The sequence below is a fragment of the Abramis brama genome (assembly GCF_963993115.1).
Source record: "Abramis brama genome assembly, chromosome: 15".
Classification (NCBI taxonomy): domain Eukaryota; kingdom Metazoa; phylum Chordata; class Actinopteri; order Cypriniformes; family Leuciscidae; genus Abramis; species Abramis brama.
The window spans coordinates 37,698,447-37,713,267 of record NC_139977.1 but is presented as its reverse complement, the minus strand read 5'-3'; the positions used below and the strand labels follow the sequence as shown (position 1 = coordinate 37,713,267).

The 14,821-nt window shown below is 38.5% G+C and overlaps 1 long non-coding RNA gene across 1 annotated transcript; it reads left to right on the top strand.

The window, feature by feature from the left end:
* The first annotated feature begins 5,624 nt into the window (after positions 1-5,624).
* On the top strand, positions 5,625-14,499 carry LOC311098137. The gene is made up of 3 exons (XR_014609383.1): positions 5,625-5,673; positions 12,756-12,936; positions 13,086-14,499. It is a non-coding gene; the product is annotated as an uncharacterized lncRNA (long non-coding RNA).
* The last annotated feature ends 322 nt before the right edge of the window (positions 14,500-14,821 follow it).

The following is a 14,821-nucleotide window of genomic DNA, read 5'->3' as shown; positions in this document are numbered from 1 at the left end:
GGTGTGTCAAACTCGCTGTCGTTGAGATGAGAGAATGCGAACGCGCAGCTGGTATCGTATCGGTGTATAGGCCTATACGCCTATACTGCAGAAAATGAGTATTGACTGACAGATATTTAAGTATTGATATGTATCAAAATATAGATATTTTGACAATACTACTATGTAGTTTGTTGTTTCTCCAAATGTTCAGTCCAGCCATTAATCACTCTGAGCTCCTCGCCTCCTTCACTTATGATCAGCTCTTCAAAACCTGCTGCGACTGCGGCGGTTTTAATTCAGTCCAAATATCAGGGGTTTTATTGGTCCGTTTACGATCAAATATTTTTATTGGCTACCGAAATGCCGGTCTAAGATTTGAATATCAATTCAAATAGTAGGCCTACTCAGTAACGAAATGTGATTTTACAAGTAACGAAGTAGATTACTTAGCTTAATATGAGTACAAGTAAAATTACAGATTTAAAAATATACTCAAAAAAGTACAAGTACCCAAAAAAAACGACTTAATTACAGTAACGTGAGTAGTTGTAATTCGTTACATTTTAACCTCTGCTTTTAATGATGAAGATTGTGTGTTAAGCGTCTGCGACTTACTTTCACTTTGATTTGCGATAGTTTGCACGTTGGCTTGATGCAGTTGCTCATCTGCGGTGATGCGTGTTCCAGCACATCGTCATATCTGGCTATAACATATAGCCTATAACACGCTCTCACACGTTTTTATTTTTATTTTTTTTAGCATTTTTGGGAGGAGTACAATATACATAAGTGGTTTCTTTCAATATGCATTTACACTTGTCCAGTTTCGTCTGGGATGCGTCTCAGATCTCCTCCTGAAGTGGTTTGAGGAATCGGATTCAAATCCGTACGTTGATTTCTGCGATTATCATGAGAACAGTTTTCAATATCTCACATAATTATCAGGACATAAATAAGCCTATTTGCAAACTATTATGATAAATTGCAATAATCATGTCTAATGACATCATAACGGCCAATGTTATGAAATAATGCGACATACATTTAACTTAATTGATGTTATCTGGCATTTTGTAATGTTTACATTCCAATAAAAACAACACAAATTAAATTATACAGTAGGCCTAGACTATAGACTATTTACTTTTGATTTAGTTGCAATCATGTAAAAACGTTATAATATAGGCTAATATATTTACGACAGTGCAAGTACTCCACAGCGACTCTAGGGGTCGCTGTTTGACAAAAACACAATTTCTACTTAGTGTGGCTTTAAAGCGCCTCTACGATCCATAAAAAGGCACGACAACGTTTGGGTCTCCTTAGGAAATTGAGAAGTTTTAACAATAGCATATCGATCAATGATTGAGAGTATTCTCACATATAATGTTGTTTCATGGTACGGCAATCTAACATTAAAACAAAAGAACAAACTCTCACAAATTATTAATCAAGCAAATAAGATTATTGGACACAAACAACAGCCACTTCAGGGCTTGTTTGATAATTTTATGGGAAAATGGCAATTACAGTTTTTAAAGATAATACTCACACTCTTCACTCTACTTTTGAATTGCTCCCATCTGGGCGAAGACTCAAAATTCCCTTGGCTAGAAGAAACGTGTATAAAAAAACATTTTATCACCATGTCAATCTGGCAATTTATGTCCAATCATTCTACAACTACTGATTATCTTAAATCGTATAGCTTTCTAAAGTGATTCAATAGAACGGCTGGCATTATAGCGTGTGTTTTTTTTTTGTTTTTTTTTAAATTTTGTATCTGTGTTGTTAATGTGTGATGTGTTTTTAAGCAGTAATGTGAATGCATCTATGTCACCAGTGTCAAAGATACATTTCCGCTCTGTGACAAACAGACTGGACAATAAAGTTCAAGTTCTCTGAGTGGAATTCCCAGAGTGGCGTAGTTGTGGGAAATTATCTTTTAAACTCGCCTGTGGGTTTCTGGATCGACACAAGAGAGCTCTTCTCATCATTGCCTGTGATGTAAATAAAGTGACAGTAGTGTGTAGGAGTTTAAACACCTCATTAGTTCTGATTAGACATCAAAATTGGATTGTGATCCAATCGACCAAAGCGAATCTTACAGTTTTTTGTTTTTTTTTATCCTTACACACAATTTCTGAAACAATGGCTCCTCTTGTCAAAACTACAGAGCCCCACACATGCAGGAAAGAGTAGTAGGCTAAATCATGCGCACGATTTACTTTTTTTTCTTGCATGTCACGTCCAGGGCTTCGTATAAAACTCTACACACACACCACATGATCAGACACATACACACCAAACTACACACTGATGTGAATCATGTAAAACACTTCTCTCTCGTGTCTTTAGCTTGTTCAGTGCAGTGGAGTTTCTCAAAGCACTCACTCGTACATGTGCACAAATACACTGTATATACAGTATGTGACTGATGAATTTTACAGTTATGGAGCTGAACTGAATCAACACTGAACTGACTTGAATTGAATGGCTTGTTTGAGCTGCTTTAGCAGAATCTGAATTTGTTACTATTGTGAAGCTGCTGCGAAACAATCTATATCGTATAAAGCACTATATAAATAAAGCTGACTTTACTTGTAATATTTAGTATATATTTTTGATTTCTTAGTGATTAATTTAGGTATACTTACACTATAAATCAGAAGTACAAGAAGGTAAAAATGTTTTTTGTTTTCTTCTGAAAACATTGACTTTTTCTTTCTAAGTTACTGATTTATGTACAAATCAACGGTTGTGATTGTCCACATTTGACTCTCAAACATCAGTTGAAAGAACAGCATGTTTAGAGTGTATTAACTATTGACTATGAACAGTGTTTAAACAGTGCTTAAAATGACTACTTACAATATTTGTAAATGTAAAAAAGTGCATTAGGTAATGTATGATTTTAATGACACATGTTAGCATTCAAATGTAGATTTTATTCATCAATCTGTTTAAATCATGTAGATTTTTAAGAACTACATGATCATATGAATTGAAAGTTTAATGACATTTGTAAGCATAGCAATTTACATTAAATAATGATCTGTTAATGATCATGATAAATAATCTAATGTTTAATAAGTTCATTAGTAAACATTATGTCACATTTCTAGCCTGTAAATATAGATTATAGTTTTTCAGCCGGTCACGTGATTATCACTTTCAGCGGAGATGCAAAGCTCTTGCCCGCGCACAATATAACAAACTGTGCAGTGTATTTCTCAATAAAAAAATTTTTTTTTTTAATTTTGACCACATCAGTTAGCCTATTTTTGCTACTTTTGTTTTGCTTTTCTTTGCTTTACCCCGGGCTTAAAGTAAAAATATGATGTGAAAAATAGTAGTATAATTTAATTAAATGCATTTATGGTGAGATTACTACATTTTCATGTCTGTCTGTGTTAATTGAGCACGAACCATGCGCTGTCACTGTAATTCAGCACAGCAGAAATAGACGATCGCTGTAAATGCACTAAAGCTCTAACCTAAACATGGGTACGGGAAAAACACACACCACATATGGCCTACACACTGCAGACAGAGTGTGTGGGAAACAGGCGTAAGTGTATTTGTGCCAGAAATCACTGTGTACTTTACATTTGTCCGTACAGTCATTGCCTAGTTGTTCATATGTTGGTGTGTATGTTCTCTGTTTATATCGTCTTGTTCTGTCGTCCTTGCTGGAGTTTTGATCTGTTATCTTGCTCTGTAATCCTTACTATCATTCATGTCCTTACCTCACACAAAGCTGTCAGAATAAAAGCAAAGTAGGTTTACAAAATAATTCCACTGATGTGAGAAGGTTATGAGTAGCAGGGGAATACCTCTAGCTCTAACAAGACGACAGGGCCGGTGACACACTGGCTGCGTGGCGTGAGCGTGGCGTTTCTGTTGCGTGTCAGCTGCGTGGCGTTTTCCATGTCTTTGCACACCAGAAGCGTGTCAGCTGCTGCTGCTAGGTGACATATGATAAGCCTCATTGGTGATATATTTGACATATGGGGAGAGAGTTGTGGAAGGCCTATACTTCGTGTTAAACATAAATATATAGCAGCAAAGACAACGTCGGCAGTGTTGACGGCAAAATAGGCTACAGAATAACCCCTCATTTACACTGCACACATGTGCGGTGCATTACGTCTGCGACAAGGTTTTATTCCGTCCTCCACGCGGTGCCAACTCACACCAGGAGCATTTCAGAAGCGGAGCGACTGGATGCGCGAGACCACGTGATTTGCCTGTCCAACGTGTTTTTTCTTGATTTTTGGGTTTCTACCATACAGTCTATGGTTTCTACCAAGGATATTGGTGTGTAATACGTTTGGGTTGTTGCACAGGGTGTTTATTTTGAAATTGACAGGATTTTTTTTGACTTTTATTTTGTATTCCCGGTGCGACTTGGACGCGCGTCCGTCAAAAATAGACTAGGCGCCTATATTTAGCGAAGCGGCGCGGAGAGCCGCTTCTGGGAAGCTTCTGAAACGTGCCGCGTCGCGGCCGGTGTAAACACAAGCATTGACTAGAATGGGCGCGATCAGCTCCGGTAGCCGTGTCGCAGCCGTAATGCGCCGCAGACGTGTTCAGTGTAAATGAGGGGTAAGGACAACAGAGCTGGGGTGCGTTTCCCGTACGTACAACGTAACTTGATGCTTCACTACCATAGTACGATGCATCGTTGAAGAAATCAACTAGCTAGTCACGACTGTTTCCCGAAACCTATTGTCGCAAAGTGGTCGTTCAACCACGTTGGTTTATGACGTCTCGCACATGGTGGAGTAATAACTTATTTTAATGAATCTGTTTGAGATCGAATCAATGCTAGATGTTTTGATATAAATTACAGACATGGCATCTGAGGACTATTTCTCATTTTTCTCAGTTATTTTGTTTTATTTACAGATTTGTTCATTGGCTCGTAGTGCACTTAGTAGAGCTCGTTCGGGCAGTCTTCAAAGACGGTGATTTAAATCTCTTGACAAACTCAAAGACGTAAATGACATTTGTATGTATTCTAAATAAAAGACAGTACTGAATGTCAGCTTGCTTATTTTACTCAAGATTATGATTTATTAAGTCCACATGTCATGCAATCTAGAAACTACTTCTAACCACAGGACGAGATCTAGATCTGTCGTTCCAACTACTAATTTATGAGTTATATTATGAGTAGCTGGGGAATACCTCTAGCTGTAACAAGATGACAAGCAAGATCACAGAACGAATCGACATAAACCAAGAACATACACATGAACATATTAATTTATATGAAAAAGTAGGTACAATACAGTAAAGACAACAGAACAATAGACTATAAACATGGAACATGAACATATTAATTTATTTGAACAACTAGGCAATGACTGTTGACAAGGATAAATGTAAAGCACAAAGCAGTGACTCATTTCTGAAGATACAGGCAAATTATCAGTGCAGGAGTTTACAAGTGAGAGGCGTGGTCTACATGTGAGGGGAGGAGTTTACAAGTGAGAGGCGTGGTCTACATGTGAGGAGAGGAGTTTACAAGTGAGAGGTGTGGTCTACATATGAGGGGAGGAGTTTACAAGTGAGAGGCGTGGTCTACATGTGAGGGGAGGAGTTTAGAACTGAAGATTTGCCACTCTGAACACTCTGATCTCTCAGCGCTGCGCTGGATGTTTCCTCTTATCTGCTCATCACAAGGTCAGTAAAACACTTTCTTTTTTGTTTTGTGAAGATATTTTATTTATTTATTTAAATCTGGACATTTATCTTTCTATTTTAGTGAAACTGAAGTGGAATTTTTAACGAGAAATTAATGCATTTGAGAATATAGGCTATAAAACCCATATATCACAAACTATTAAACATACAGACAAACAGATGAGAGAAAGAGAAAAATGGCAAGCAAAAAAGACTAAATATGCTAAATAGCTAAATATGATCTAATACAATATGTGTATATATGTATAATGACTGTATATATATATAATAACTGTGTGTATATATATATACATACAAATCCAGAAATCACAATGTATGATTTTTTAACTATTTATTTGTATGATACAGCTGCAAATAAGTCTTTGAACACCTGAGAAAATCAATGTTAATATTTGGTACAGTAGCCTTTGTTTGCAATTACAGAGGTCAAACGTTTCCTGTAGTTTTTCACCAGGTTTGCACACACTGCAGGAGGGATTTTGGCCCACTCCTCCACACAGATCTTCTCTAGATCAGTCAGGTTTCTGGGCTGTTGCTGAGAAACACGGAGTTTGAGCTCCCTCCAAAGATTCTCTATTGGGTTTAGGTCTGGAGACTGGCTAGGCCACGCCAGAACCTTGATATGCTTCTTACAGAGCCACTCCTTGGTTATCCTGGCTGTGTGCTTCGGGTCATTGTCATGTTGGAAGACCCAGCCTCGACCCATCTTCAATGCTCTAACTGAGGGAAGGAGGTTGTTCCCCAAAATCTCGCAATACATGGCCCCGGTCATCCTCTCCTTAATACAGTGCAGTCGCCCTGTCCCATGTGCAGAAAAACACCCCCAAAGCATGATGCTACCACCCCCATGCTTCACAGTAGGGATGGTGTTCTTGGGATGGTACTCATCATTCTTCTTCCTCCAAACACGTTTAGTGGAATTATGACCAAAAAGTTCTATTTTGGTCTCATCTGACCACATGACTTTCTCCCATGACTCCTCTGGATCATCCAAATGGTCATTGGCAAACTTAAGACGGGCCTTGACATGTGCTGGTTTAAGCAGGGGAACCTTCCGTGCCATGCATGATTTCAAACCATGACGTCTTAGTGTATTACCAACAGTAAACTTGGAAACGGTGGTCCCAGCTCTTTTCAGGTCATTGACCAGCTCCTCCCGTGTAGTTCTGGGCTGATTTCTCACCTTTCTTAGGATCATTGAGACCCCACGAGGTGAGATCTTGCATGGAGCCCCAGTCCGAGGGAGATTGACAGTCATGTTTAGCTTCTTCCATTTTCTAATGATTGCTCCAACAGTGGACCTTTTTTCACCAAGCTGCTTGGCAATTTCCCCGTAGCCCTTTCCAGCCTTGTGGAGGTGTACAATTTTGTCTCTAGTGTCTTTGGACAGCTCTTTGGTCTTGGCCATGTTATTAGTTGGATTCTTACTGATTGTATGGGGTGGACAGGTGTCTTTATGCAGCTAACGACCTCAAACAGGTGCATCTAATTTAGGATAATAAATGGAGTGGAGGTGGACATTTTAAAGGCAGACTAACAGGTCTTTGAGGGTCAGAATTCTAGCTGATAGACAGGTGTTCAAATACTTATTTGCAGCTGTATCATACAAATAAATAGTTAAAAAATCATATATTGTGATTTCTGGATTTTTTTTTTTTTTTTAGATTATGTCTCACAGTGGACATGCACCTACGATGACAATTTCAGACAATCCTAGAGATTGGCATGGTTTTATTTCAGTTAGCCTAAAAGCTAGTTTGATTTGCATTGAGAGATGATCTTATGGAAAGTACCCCATGCCAATCTCTAGGTATGGTGAATGCTATGTGATGATGTGGGGCTATTTTAATTCCAAAGGCCAAGGGAACTTTATCAGGATGCATAGTATCCTAAAAATTAATTAAAAAAAATACTTAAACATAAAAATCTGCCTGCCTCTATGGGAATTTAACATAGGGGTGTACACACTTATGCACCATGTATTTTAAGGAAGAACATTTATTTATTTAAGATACATTATTCATTCACAAAGAAAATTGGTGTCCTAAAAGGTTGGATTTTTCCTAATTTTTTAAATTAAGGCATTAAGTTCAATTTCCAAAATATGATTTTTTATTCCTCTTTTTAGTCAACTTTAGCATGGGTGTATTAACTTATGCATTGCACTGTATATATATATATATATATATATATATATATATATATATATATATATATATATATATATATATATATATATACAGTCATTATACATATATACAGTCGTTATACATATATATATATATATATATATATATATATATATATATATATATATATATATATATAGACTAAGTTAATTCAGTCTGTTAGGAGTAGCACCCATAAATATGCTACTCTGACTCATACATACACATATATATATACACATTTACATATATAGTTTGGTCAAACCTATGGGGAAGGTCCTGACCCCTATATAGCCTATATAGCACAATAATCTACACTGAGACTCTGAGCCTCTATAGCTTGAGTTCACCTGTCCTGACTTGATGTAACACAAACATACAGGCTTGTACACTTGCACCGCACATGATGAGAGATAAATCTCTAATGGACTTTAAAATACGTATTTGTAAGAGAAGTTTCTTTCATCTCTGACATCTCTTGTCATACGTCTTTAACAACTAGTTTGTTTCGTATACAAAGCGTAGAGTTCTTGTAAATGCAGTTGTCCCCTGCTTTTTTTGGGAGTTAATTCGGTTTTCACTCTTGTAAATGACTGAATTGTGTGTGTGTGTGTGTGTGTGTGTGTGTGTCAACACCTCAGTAGGATCAGTAGTACATGAACTGTAGGTTAATTTTATTTTAGTGCCTAAGAATCAGAAACGTTCATCAAGCCATAGAGTCCTCATTAAACACACACACACACACACACACACACACACACACACAGTACTGTATTCTTCTCAACAAGAAAAGGTGTTGTTTTTCTAGAACATCAGTTTTCCCGACACCGACAGGATCAATGTTAAAAAGACAAAGATCAAAACGGTTATTTAACTCCGAGTGAAGGAGTTTGGAGTCGAGCTGGCGGGGGAAGAGTGTATCCTACATGTGTTTGTTAATGGTTTGTTAACAGTTGCTCAGGCTAGATGATTAAAGAATGACACTTCATCAAAAGCTTTCCTCTGATTCTCTGGGCTCGCACACAAAAACCTCTCATACTGATTTTAGTGTATATACATTTGTCTTTACTTTTGTTATTTCAGTATTTTTTAAAGAAATGTTTTAGTTTTTACCCCAACCCATAGTGTGTGTAAATAGTTGTGCTAAAATCTTTGTGCGTATTTTACACTCAAAACAACTAGTCTACACCTGTTTCTTGTTTCTGTTTTCCTGTGTGGTTTCCAGCGCCTTTTTAAGAAAGTTGCAGGTTAACTTTGCTCATTCTTGTCTATTGCATAATAAGTGCTCACTAAGGTTTGGTTGAAAGTGATTCATTCGGATGTTTCAGAAATGAAGTGAGACTCACACATCATATACAGAGACTAATAAGGCTAGTTCTTGTGACACTGTTTTCTGTGTTTCTATGACCGAAACTCAGTGAGAAACATTCGTTTTTTCATCAATGAAGCCCGGTGGTGTGTCGGCTGCTCGTCTTGCTCAGTTTGCTTTATTGTTTTTACTTTTTATTTTATATAACATGCAGACCCCACAACAAGAGATGAAAGACACAGAGAGAAACACAGAGACTCGTTTCCTTAAAGAACTTCCTGTGTGGTTTCTGTATATTCGCTCAATATCATGCACTCTTTTTACAAATCTCTACACACGTTCTTACTCACTAAACTTTGCACTGCAATGCACTTGTGCTGCAAACCTGTAAATACAACTACAGCACAACTAGAGTTAAATACAACTACAACAAGCGTCATCATTTACACACAATGGCTCAAAATTATTCACAATTGTTTCTAATGATGTAATCAAACCAACTGTAGAAACTATGAAGTTTCAGAAGAGATCAGAAGAGTTCAGAAGAAGGGTAAAGGTGGCACCCGGTGGTGTGTCGGCTGCTCGTCTTGCTCAGTTTGCTTTATTGTTTTTACTTTTTATGTTGTTTGCTAAAAACCCGCCGCGTGAGCTTTTTGCTGTTATCAATAGACTGCTTTGTCCAAGTACAAAACTTAGCTTTACTTCATCATCAGCAACGTGCGATTTATTTTTTACGTTTTTTGTTGAGAAAATAAATGGAATCAGAGCAAGTGTTTCATCTATGGTTGCAAACCCAGTGCTAACAGATTTAACTGGAATGTATTCTTTTAGTCAGTTTGTCACTCTCTGACATTAGAGATGCAGTTGCACCATCCATTCTTAAGGAAGGTGCTGATATATAGTCGGCTCAAGTATCTTATCTATTATTATTAGTGGTCTACAGAATGGCATTGTACTACTTTGCCTAAAGCAAGCTGCCCTATCTTCTAAGTCTGGACCCACATGATTAAAAAAATTATCTACCAATTTCAAAATTGCCTGGCTTGTCTAAGGTACTTGAAAATGTTAATAAAAGTACCTTAAAAAGAATAATATTTTGGATAAATTTCAGTCTGGTTTTAGGGGTGGACACAGTACAGAATCAGCCCTTTTGAGAGTTGTTGGTGATCTTCTTTTAATTACGGATGCAGGTGATCATGCAGCATTCATTTAATTGGATTTGTCAGCAGCCTTTGACACCATTGATCACCGGATCCTTATGATTCACTTAAAGCAGTATGTGGGTATTCAGGGGACGGTCCTAAAAATGTAGATCCTTCTTAGTGAAGATTGGTAACTACTTCTCTGCTCCATCACCTATTTCCTATGGGGTCATCCTGTTCTCATTGTATATGCTACCGTTGGGAATAATTTCCCATTCATTCATTCTAAATACTCATGTTTAACTGTTGTGCTCGTGTCTCGCGCATGACACAGCATTCTCAAAACGCAGCCCTCAAGTTAAAATAAGATCAACTAAAACGCGCCTCGAGACCTTGCGTTTTCCCCCGTTCCACTGCCTGTGTTTGGCGTCTTGCGTTTTCGCTTTGAAAGATTATGCTTTCTGTGTGAACCGGCACTGAGTGAGTATCATAAGGTAATATGCAGATTTGTGTGCTGTGCTTTTTAAAATGTATCATGAGTTCGAGCGTTCTCACAACTCTGTACTCATTCATTTGTATGTTCATCTTTTTGTTTGGGCTGTTTAATATTAGGATTTTGTTTAAAAATAAACTCTACCATAGCTCCGCCCCACAATATCAAGCCCTGCCCATTAATCCCGCCCCCAGCACCCCCCTGGTAAAATATGTTCCCGCGGCTGGCGTGCGTCTGGCAAATCCGCCGTTATAATAGCAATCCGCCATGGAACAAGCGCGCCTGCTCTTAAAGGGAATGTGAGATGTCGCTCTGATTGGTTTATTTCACGTTACGCCCAAACCACACCTATGAGTAATGAAGCGACTTCAGACCAACACATTTTAGATTTTCGCAAGACCCGCCCACAAAGTTACTTGCGTTTCGGGCTTGATACTTGCGTTTCAGATCGTTAAAATAGGGCCCAGAGTGTGTGTAAGAGGAGGAAGAGGATGATGAGGAAGAGTGTGTGTAAGAGGAGGAAGAGGATGATGAGGAAGAGTGTGCGTAAGAGGAGGAAGAGTGTGTGTAATAGGAGGAAGAGGATGATGAGGAAGAGTGTGTGTAAGAGGAAAAAGATTGTGTGTAAGAGGAGGAAGAGTATGATGAGGTGTCCTTCACCATGTGTCGTGCTCTTCACAGACATTAGTGTGTGTGTGTGTGTGTGCACTGTGATTGTAGTGATTTCCTAAGGCTGATTATCCTGAGACTGAGAAGATGAGAAGAGTGTGGCTGCATTTTAACGCCTTCTTTCTGTCGGTAAAAGTGTTGTTGTGTGATTACCTATGTCTCTGACTCTCATGGTGTTACACCCAGTGGTGTAGTGGTAAAAAAAGAGGTGGGTAAACTATAAATTCTGGTGGACCACGACGTGGTCACCCGGTAAGGTGGGCCACTGCCTTCCGGTGTATGTGTATCCTGATGACATCGCTATAGGCTATCATTTGATGGTACTACCAAGGGTATCACTGGTTGTTCCCTCATCATAGGTCACACAATCACTATTCAATTCATACATTAATCTAAGTTCTTGTTAAAGAGACTCAAAAAGGAATAATATGGTTGAAATTGAAGTTTACTAAATGACAAAACAGAGAGAACAAAAATATTTAAGAGAGATTGAGAGGGAGCCTTTTATCCAGGGCTTCCAATGCAATGCACTTGTGCATAATGATTAGGGATTTGGGATTATTTTCATAGTTGATTAATCTGTTGAATATTTCCTCGATTAATTGATTGTTTGGTCTATCAGAAAAATGTGGATCAGTGTTTCCCTGTAGAGGGAAAAGTCTTAAACCTGGTGCAGGCTTGACTCCCTCTGAATCTCTTGAACAGTTGGGTTTTGACATGCTCCCTACATTAAACCAGCTGCCTGTAATGAATAAAAAACAACAACTTTTTTTGCATCATTTTAATGATTTCTTGTTGCGGCTGCGATCAAGTTTCATTCTCGCGCAGCTTGTTTAGTAACTTCACGAGCGTGTGTTTTCTGCTACGTGTGTGCGCCGTTCTCTTTGTTCCGTGTGTGTGTGTCGGCGCGCTGCCCTCTCTGCTCCGTGTTTGCGCGCTGAGCATTCTGCTCTGTAGTTAACGGCTCAAATGCTCGAATCATGTGCCGATCGGCGATCACGCACTGGAAAAGCAAAGTCCGCTCACATAACGTGAAATTCAGAGGTGGATAAACGCAATGTAGAGGTGGATAAACGCACTTTGGAGGTGGGCAAACGCTATTTCCAAATTTTGGGAGGTGCGTAAACAGCGTTTACGTGCGTTTAGCCTCCACTACATCCCTGGTTACACCTGTGTGTGCCTTTAGAGGGCTGAGGGCTTAATTCTGTGGGTGAAATTCCCAAGGTGGCGTAGTCGGAAAGTAATATCAAACTGTTTATGTTGTCTGTGTGATTCAACAGATTCAAATGGAGTGGAGAAAGAAAATCACCGGCAGGAGCCTCAGAAGTCACAGATCAGCAGAAAACAAGAAGACTGAGAGAAAAATGGAGGACAGAAATGAGACACAAACCAGTGAATCACCTGAGAAAAGAGGAGAGACACGTGTTAGATGTGAGAGTATGGAGAGAATAAAGCCACTCTGTGAGTGCTGTTATAGTCTTGCTAGATTTACTATTATTGTCTTCACACATACCAGATGTGTGATTGTGTTTAATATGTTTTATAGATTGAGAATATAAAAACAAATACAAGACAATATGAATAGTCTGATATATATTTGTGATTTCTAGTCTCCTGTGATCCAGACGAGCCTGTAAAGTTTGATTCTGGTGTCAAAACTGAGGAGAGATTCTCATCAAACCCTTCATCATGTTCTGAAGATCACACAACATCAGTGACGTCCAGATACCAGAAGACCTGAACATCTTCATCATCTTCTTCATCATCATCATCAATCTGTGATGCAGAAAAAAACTGCATATTTGTATTTTAACCCTGTTCTTGCTGCTTCACTGACACACTAGTGTTTCCTACCTCTGATAGTGTGTATAGCGAACACTTGCACATGCTTATATATATATATATATATATATATATATATATATATATATATAAATATAGGCCTACCTCATCCAGGTCTTACTCGAACCAGGGCCCAGTTCCCCGATAACGCTCACTCTTAGCGCGCTAAGAAGACTCGAAAGATATATCTTACCAAAGTTGTTTATGTTCCTAAGTGTGTTCCCAGAACCATACCTTAGGAAGCCGCTTAAGATATTCCTTCTTACATGCGACGTTACCCGGTGCTGTCCGTGGCGATGCTGCTGAATCTGCTGATATCAACGACTCGAGAATCAATTATTCTCTCGTGCAGGGGCTGTTTATGTGAGAAAGAGGTGATCTTTATAAAAGAAGCACTTCAGAAATAGTTGAAATTACATTTATTAGGACTATTGGATATCATAAAAAAATAATCCAAACTATAATAGCCTATAATAGCCTAGCCTACATATTTTAAAATTGTATCATATATTGCTGCTATAATAACCATTTCAAAAATTTTACATGCTTTCTTCTCTTTCCCATTTTTGTTCTCTGAGGTGGAGCTGCGATGAAATATTGTTCTTGTAAATACTTTCCAGCATTTCAGTAATAAAAGTTTACATCTTACGTACGGTGCTCGGCAGTGATCAAAAAGGATTTAAACAGTGGAGTTTGAATCTCTTCTTGTAAACTCAGAGATGTGGATTCAGACGGCAATTAAATCACCACACGACCTGCTTGTCAAAAAACAGTAGGTACTAATTTGGCCAGGGATTTTTACGCGGGTTGGGTGAGAATTATATAATTATATTCGTATAGACCTGCAACAGTGATAAGGTAAAGCTAAGAGTGGTCCAGACCAACCTTACGAAAGTGTGACTTACAGAAGATATACTTAGCGTACGAACGTGTCGGGAATCGTGCCATAACGTTAAGAGAGAGGTTAAGGAATAGGTTAAGAACTACTTAGCGATAAGAGCGTTTTGGGGAACCGGGCCCTGGTACTTGTCCCCCAGGGTTGGGATGTCTGTGTGTGTGGTTGTTTTGCCACATCACTACATCACATCATGCAGTAATTCAGAATTCGGCTTCACTACGGATGCCTGGCTTCTACTTTACACTCCTTTTGTATACGTTTCCTTTTGATAATAAATATTTTACTTTAAATGTTTGACTTTCTTGTGTCTCAATTTTGTTGCTCCCTCCTGAGCCAAGTAACAAAACTGAATTTACCTTTAGAACTCCGGATTTCACTGCAGCAACTGCAGCAAACGTGCGTGTCCGAGTTTCTTAATTAGTGATTTGTAGAACAGGATTAGTCATCTGTGCTCCTGCAATGAAGAACTGTTGTGTTTGTGGGAGAGAGAAAAAAATCTTCAAGTTCTCTGTGACTTCAGATGTACTGATACACATGTGTGGCTCTTCTCTACAACTACACATTCCTACGGTGGCCCAGTAGTCCACAACACAACGAATTTTAAAA